The sequence below is a fragment of the Cheilinus undulatus genome, linkage group 9, assembly GCF_018320785.1.
Source record: "Cheilinus undulatus linkage group 9, ASM1832078v1, whole genome shotgun sequence".
Taxonomy (NCBI): Eukaryota; Metazoa; Chordata; class Actinopteri; order Labriformes; family Labridae; genus Cheilinus; species Cheilinus undulatus.
Window position 1 is genome coordinate 22,342,107 of NC_054873.1, and position 8,252 is coordinate 22,350,358.

The window sequence follows — 8,252 nt, forward strand, 5'->3', positions numbered from 1 at the left end:
CATTTATTTGTTCCTCATAATCATACAGTATTGATGAAATAATTACCTCTTTTTTTAACACAGCACACATTCCTGGCTCACGTGGGTGACACAGAGACACACAGCTGGAGTGCACACACACAGCACTGACGCACTGGTCATCCATGGTCAGAGCGGAGAATTTAAAAGAAGAAAGTTCAGGTGTTTATCCTCCAGTATTCTAAGACTTTGTGGTAACCTTGCAAAGCAGATGGATACGCCCGTTTCCGTGTTTCTCACTGGCGAATCCATCTTGCAAAGTTTGGGCCCGGTTAGAAAGTGACAGGACCAATCAGCAACGAGGGGCAGTACTTTCAGGCGCAGCGAAGTCGTGACATAAACAAGCAGCGACAAGAGGCCGGTGCAATTATGTCGGAATTACAGTTGCGAGAAAAAGTATGTGAACCCTTTCGGATTTCTTGGATTTCTGCATAAATTGGTCATAAAATGTGTTCTGATCTTCATCTAAGTCACAACAACAGACAAACACAGTCTGCTTAAACTAATACCGCGCAAAAAATTATATGTTTTCATGTTTTTATTGAACAAAACATGTAAACATTCACAGTGCAGGGTGGAAAAAGTATGTGAACCCCTAGGCTAATGACTTCTCCAAGAGCTAATTGGAGCCAGGAGTCAGCCAACCTGAAGTCCAATCAATGTTATGAGATTGGTTGCGTTGGTTAAAGCTGCCCTGCTCTATAAAAAACACACACCAGTTTTGAGTTTGCTGCTCTCAAGAAGCATTGCCTGATGTGGACCATGCCTTGCACAAAAGAGCTATCAGAAGACCTGCAATCAAGAATTGTTGACTTGCATGAAGCTGGAAAGGGTTACAAAAGTATCTCTAAAAGCCTTGATGTTCATGTGTCCACGGTAAGACAGACTGTCTACAAATGGAGAAAGTTCAGCACTGTTGCTACTCTCCTCAGGCATGGTCATCCTGTAAAGATGACTGCAAGAGCACAGCGCAGAATGCTCAATGAGGTGAAGAAGAATCCTAGAGTCTCAGCTAAAGACTTACAGAAATCTCTGGCACATGCTAACATTTGTGTTGACAAATCTACAAAAAGTAAAACATTAAACAAGAATGGAGTTTATGGGAGGACACCACAGAGGAAGCCACTGCTGTCCAAAAAACCCAAAAAACAAAACAAAAAAAACCACTGCTGTATGTTTGAAGTTTGCAAAAGAGCTCCTGGATGTTCCACAGCACTACTGGCAAAATATTCTGTGGGCAGATGAAACCAAGATTGAGTTGTTTGGAAGGAACACACAATGCTATGTGTGGAGAAAAAAAGGCTCAGCACACCGACATCAAAACCTCATCCCAACTGTGAAATATGGTAGAGGGGTATCATGGTTTGGGGCTGCTTTGCTGCCTCAGGGCCTGGATGGATTGCTGTCATTGACGGAAAAATGAATTCCCAAGTTTATCAAGACATTTTGCAGGAAAACTTAGGACCATGAGGAGGATGGGTGATGCAACAGGACAACGCCTCAAAGCATAGAAGTAAATCAACAACAGAATGGCTTCAACAGAAGAAAATACACCTTCTGGAGTGGCCCGGTCAGAGTCCTGACCTTAACCCGATTGAGATGCTGTGGCATGACCTCAAGAGAGTGATTCACACCAGACATCCCAAGAATATTGCCGAACTGAAACAGTTTTGTAAAGAGGAATAATCCAAAATTCCTCCTGAACGTTGTGCAGGTCTGATCTGTAACTACAGGAAACATTTGGTTGAGGTTACTGCTGCATTCACATACTTTTTCCACCCTGCACTGTGAATGTTTACATGTTTCATTCAATAAAAACATAAAAACATATAATTTTTTGTGCGGTATTAGTTTAAGCAGACTGTGTTTGTCTATTGTTACCTCCGCCAAGGAGGTTATGTGATCGGGTGGGTTTGTTTGTTCAATTGTAAGCAACATAACTCTAAAAGTCATGGACCGATTTCCAGGAAATTTTCAGGAAATTTCAGAAATGGCATAAGGAAGAACTGATTAGATTTTGGGACTGATCACCATCTGGATCAAGGAATTTTTTAAGGATTCTTCACTATTGGGAGAAAGGGCTGTGCTGTTATCACTTTCGATGGTGGACATGAGTAACTTATCCAAAGTTTTGGAGTTTATAGAGCTTGAAAGATGCACGCCTAGTAAAGGAGACAAGTCGGAGCGTAACAGAGGGAAAGACAGTGAATTGTAGAAAGAATACTCACAATGCTGGGAGGAATAGAAGAATATTCACCCTCTGCCATGACTTTCACATGTAGCGAAGCCAATGCTTTGCCTAACTGTGTATCCACCCCACCAGGGAGGGAGTAATTGGTGAATTAGATTTTGGGGGTGATCCAGATCACCATCTGGATCCAGGATTTTTTTTAAAGGATTCTTCACTATTGGGAGATAGGTCTAATGGCGGAGGTCTGTGCTCTCTGAATGCTTTTCTAGTTGTGACTTAGATGAAGATCAGAACACATTTTATGACCAATTTATGCAGAAATCCAAGAAATCCCAAAGCGTTCACATACTTTTTCTTGCAACTGTATGTCGTTTTGTTGCTCTGATTGGCCTGTAAAGATGTGACAGAATGTTCATCCAATCACACTCCGAGTTTTTTCAAATCTTTTGCCCTTTCCCAAACTGTTAATATTGAAGGTTTTCCAGGTGGATGTGTTAAACAAATCCATCTGGCATGTCGTGTTTCTGCTGCGGCACAGTCCCAGCTAATGACAGCACTGGGACACACCAACTCATTAGCTGTATACAACAACTAACCCTTTCCCCACAACTATCACATAATCATGCCAAAGCAGGGCAGCAGAAGAGCGACAACATTGTTTTCTGTCACAGAAAGCTTTCCGTGTTGCTCTCAGCGCTAACTGTGATGAAGAAGTGTGTTGGTCTGGCTAAGGCAGAGCTAACGTTCAGCTAGCAGCCATAAATAAAAGCATGAAAAGTAACCCTTTCCCTTTAACTATCACACACTCAGGCTGAAGCAGGTTGGTAGGAAAACACCCTTTCTGTTACAGAAAGCTTTTAGTGTTGCTGTCTTCGCGCGTTTAAATAAAGAAATGTCCAGTTTTGACAAAGTGGTGCTGTGACTTAGTCAGAGCTAATCACTACACCAGCAGCTGTTGTCCACAAGCATTCACACAAGAAGTTACCTTTTCCCCCTCAACTATCACATAGTCATGCCAAAGCAGGTATACAGAAGAGTAAAAACATCTTTCCCAACATGAAAAGCTTATAGGGTTGTTTTTATTCTTTGTCATACAGAAATGTGGCCTAGTTCTGGTTAAACAACGGCCATGCTTAAGCTATTTCTGAGTATTTAGAGCAGTGGAGGCAGCCATTAGAGGGCTTTCAGCACAAGTAAACCCTGCCCATAGAGCAACTCTGTATGTATGACTCTAATTAACACAGTCGAGGCAGCCATCACTGCCAGCATTCAGTACAAGCAAATGCAACTCTGTATTGTAAGGCTTATAAATTAGCGTCACTCAGTCAGTTACTTACCGACTTACTTACTTGCTTACTCAGAAACAGTCATTGCCATGTGTAGGGCTGGCCTCAGTGGTCAGCCAAAAATAAGTCTTTTACAAAAACCTCTTCTCCAAGCTAAACAGTCATTTCCAGCTGTTACTTCCATCGTTGATGCAAAAATTCTGGGGAGAGATAGCTCTTTAAGAAGCTAGCGCTTCACGGCTAACCCTTATCTTTAGCAGTTTGAGCCCCTTTACAAGAAAGATGTGGTAAATAACTTTAAGTAACACACAAAAATGCCAATCTTCAGCTGTGGTTTACCTGCCAAAATTTTCAAAGCAGGAAATAAAGGCTGTTAAAAATTTGCCAAATAGAGGTGGTAGGTGCACTATATATGCTAGGGAATAGCACGGGTATTACCCAAGATTTCAAAATTATTTTCAGTGGGTAGTAAGTAATTACATTTATTCAAAACAATAATTTTTTCTACGTAAGTTTAAACCATAATAACTTTTACTTGAGTCAAATATTCCAGTTTTTTCCACCTCTGCTAAATACTGATAATGCAACTTGAATGAACTCCTCCTGTGTTGACTACTCAGAGAGATATCGAGAGTATAACTCCACATCACATCCCTAAACAGCTTTCATTTTTCAACTTGTCATAAAAATGTGACTTTACCTGAACAACTTGGTTAGGGATCAGTCATCTAATGTTTTTATTGCCAGTAAATAAGGAAAGATCATACTTTATCCTACAACGTGGCAGTAGCTACTCAGTTGGAGTAAAATTTATATCAAATAATTTTTACTTTTACTTTAGTGGATTCTAGACCAGAACTTTTACTGGTTGAAGAATCTACTGAACTTTTACTACTTCAGTAAACTTTAAAAAGAGTCACTGCACTTTTATTTGAGTAAAATAGTCTAGTACTTTTTTCGCCCTTGCATATTTTATTATATTAGCTAGCTGGCCCTACTGCCTTTGCAGCAATTAATGAATCACAGGGGTAAAAAAATCCACTTAGAAATGTATGCAAATTAATTGGACTGATGCCATCACACAACTGGCATAACAAGCTTTAAATTTTTATAATTTTAGTAATATTCTACAGATTAACACCGTCATAGATTCAATGGTAAGTATGGAATCTGTCCTTGATCTCAACTTCTCCTGTTTCAAATGCAAGTTGAAAGTTTTGATGCCATTCAGAAGCATTTCAGATTATTAGTGGTTTAAATACTGATAACTGATATGTGGAGCCCATATGCCTTTATTATAATGCACTTAATGTGGGAAAAGTAAAATTGCATGATCAAAATAATGAAGGAAAATAAAAATTTGCCCTAGCTCTATCAGCATGAGAAACGGCACAAAGTAAAAACAGAAGCAGGAAAACAGGAAGTGATACCATATGCTCACTGTGTCAGTGGTGCCCTGGCTGAAGTGTTGATTGGCTAGTACTCATGTGACATTTAGCCAATTAGATTGTGTAGTATATAGGACATCTTGAGAATGCAGAGAGTGAAACTAAAGCCAGAGGGAAGACACATTTTGCAAAGAGATCAAAGTAGCTCACCTTTTGGTTAATTAACTTTATCGATTACTGGTAAGAAAAAAATGCTGATGTGATAATCAGGAAAATGCATCAACCTCAATAATTGGTAAGGCCGATAATCTGAGGTGAGGACCCCTATCTGTAATCAACTGATAAATTAAAAATCAGAAGTCAACAAAGTCATACTTAACTTGTAGCCAGCCTAAACATGGTCATGTGTTTTAATCAACCCATAAATAAATAACTATCACATGGTTTACATAGATACTGTATGTTTTGCATTGCTTCACTTACATTTTTCAGTAGGCCGTTTTTATTTGGTTCTTTTATTACACTGATGTTTTTTTTTGACAAAACAGTGTTAACCTCATTTTACCTCTCACAGAGAACAACAGAGGGAGGCCCAATGCAGTTTAAAAAGTGTGCTGTGAGTAACCATTTCATTTTCATTGCAGGGTGTTTTGATAAACTCAAACACTAATTATTGGCATACACTGAGATACATCCGTGTAAACCATTAAGGAAATTCCCTTTCTTTTTTTTCCTGATTGTGTGATCAAGCTGTTAATCTGATTTATATGAAAAATAAAGGCATGTTAGAAGCAAACACAAACACAGAAGAATGGGCCAAAGGGAAGCTCAGCTCACTTTAGCTCAATACCACCATTTCCTCTGTAATTAGTCATGTTGCTAATGCACCTCCAGCTGTGCCTTAATCAAAGAATGTGTGTGGAAATATAATTTGCATGTTAGCATAATACACATAATAAAGAAGTACTTGTTGTTGTCTTGATCTCAACATCAAAGAGCCTGTTGGTTCTTTCTTATGGCATTAGTATCATACAAATCGAATTACTCTGGCTATTGAATTACTGGGTTTAAGTAGATACTTGGAACAATTACAAAGGAATATCCTGACATTACTGCAGTGCAAAACGGCCATTACAAATAGAGCAGGCATCAGAAGATGGAGAAACAACATACTGACAATAAATGGTTATCGGTTCCTCGGGACACATCAGGAGGAATCAGAGTTTTTCTAGCTTCATGGCTCTCCAGCTGTGGCGACACAAACCTGCCTCTGTGCCAACAGTTCCCTGTGACCTCAGTATCTAAAATAGCATCTAGTCTATTACTGTGTCTGTGTCCTCTCTCTAAGCCCAGAGACTCGACAGGGTGAGGTGTAACATCAGGTTCTCATGTAGAAAGTCTTTTGAACATCAGTAGTCTGAACACAGCAGCAAAAGCAGCAGCAGCGGCAGAAGGCAGCTGCAATCCAGTCTAATCCAAATGAATCCGGGTCTCCCAGGTTTGCTCATCCTGGTTGGAGGGCGATGACTGCTCTGCTCTGCTGGGGTACTTATCTGCTGACAGTGGTCGCTGGCTGTACAGGCCTCGTGTTATCAGGGCTCAGCCTGCTCAGGGATTGGAGGGCCCATGGAAAGTAAACATAAAACCTGTCCTTTGCTTATCTATCCCAGGAGAGAGTGTGTATTATGTGTGTACGAGTGCATGAATGTCTGTACCAGTGAGAGAGAGAACCTTGTTTCCATGGCAACCTCCTCCTTTAACCCCCCCTACCCCTACCCCTCCCCTCTAGAGAAGAACCCTGGTGGTCTTTGTGTAATGCGATTCCACTAGAATGCACTGTGGATTAGAGCGCCACTGCCTTCGGGCCCTAAGCAGGGCAGCAGTGAAGACATTATTACCCAGATCAAATGCTGTAATCACTAGGCACTGGGGGCTTTCACATCAATTGCAGATAAAACCCAGGACTGGCAATACTCAGGTGATTAGGGGATTATTATTCTGCATTTCAGCACGGTGCCAGTCCCTCGCTGTTGGGGAAAAAAGAAAAAAACCTGATTCTCAGTGTGATGGATGGGGGAAGGCAAAAAACAAAATGCCAGCCAAAAGAGCCAGCCAGAACTGTGGTGGACTGTGATCAATTCCTGGCAACTAAAATAGAAATTAAAAAATCACAGTGGTTTGCATGTGCAAGGCCATATTCTGGTCTGTAGGGTCTCTAATCCTCAATTTAACAATGGAGAGCTGGAAAATGCTCTTATTTAAAAAGCTGCTGTAAAATACATAGGGCACCCAAGCTTTAGTCTACACGGTAGCCACTCTAAATAGAACAGGGCAGCATGGGCTTTTGCATGAGAACTTGCTGAAAGCCCTCCATTGAGAGGTAGATCAGCGGAAGGCGAGACAATGACCCCCTCAGTGTCCAGCAATAGGCACTCAGGAGCTACAACCTTTCATCTGCAGATATTCCACTGTTTGATTAAGTGAGGAAGAAAATTCTACTTGAGCAAGGAGCTTAAGCTACAAATGCACACAGGAAGTACACACTTGAGCAATGTGGGAAAAGGAAGACTATAGCCTTTAACAAATGAGCCCGTGAGAGCAGAGCATGGCGGCTGGCTCCATGCTGAAAGCATCCGGCCCCGCTTTTAAAATCTAACAATAACATCTCTGAAGAGGCAGCCATATGAGGGGCTCACTGCTTCACGCACTGAGTCCTACAAGAGCCTCGTTCTGGAGTGGAAGGACTGGGCCATTCACCTCATCCTGCCCAAAAGTACTCAACTAGCAAAAGACCACTCAAGTGAGCTCAAGAGCAGTGTTTGCGTCATATTTCTGAAGTGGTGGCGCATAAAAACTCTGTCACATTGTATCACTTTGAGATTATGAGATGGCTCTGTGTTTCAGTGCTGCCAACATACATGGATACATCCATATGAGGAAGCCATAGCTCTCAAAGACCTCTATTAGTTATAGAGTTCCAAGTTCATCTTGTAAATATTAATGAAAAACATTCAAGTTGAAGCTAAAAGTCCCAAAGCAGCCTCTACTAGAAACAAGCATGTCTCCTGAGGTAGTTTTAAGCTCCTGTCTCAACACAGTTTAAGCTATTCACATATGTACTTAAATTCACTGCTAAGAAGCACATGGATGTAAGTATGTACCAACCTAGAGCAGAAGAGAGCCCTTGCTAGCAGTGCACAACACAGAAAACACATTTCTGGTGCCAATTTGTGCCTAAACACACATCACATCAACAGCTCTGCTGTGTTTTCCTCAGATTCTGCAGCAGTCAACTCAACATCAGTTCATTTCTGAAACATTAGGATTCAACCCTGCACCACTGTGCACAAAATCAACTATTAATATGCA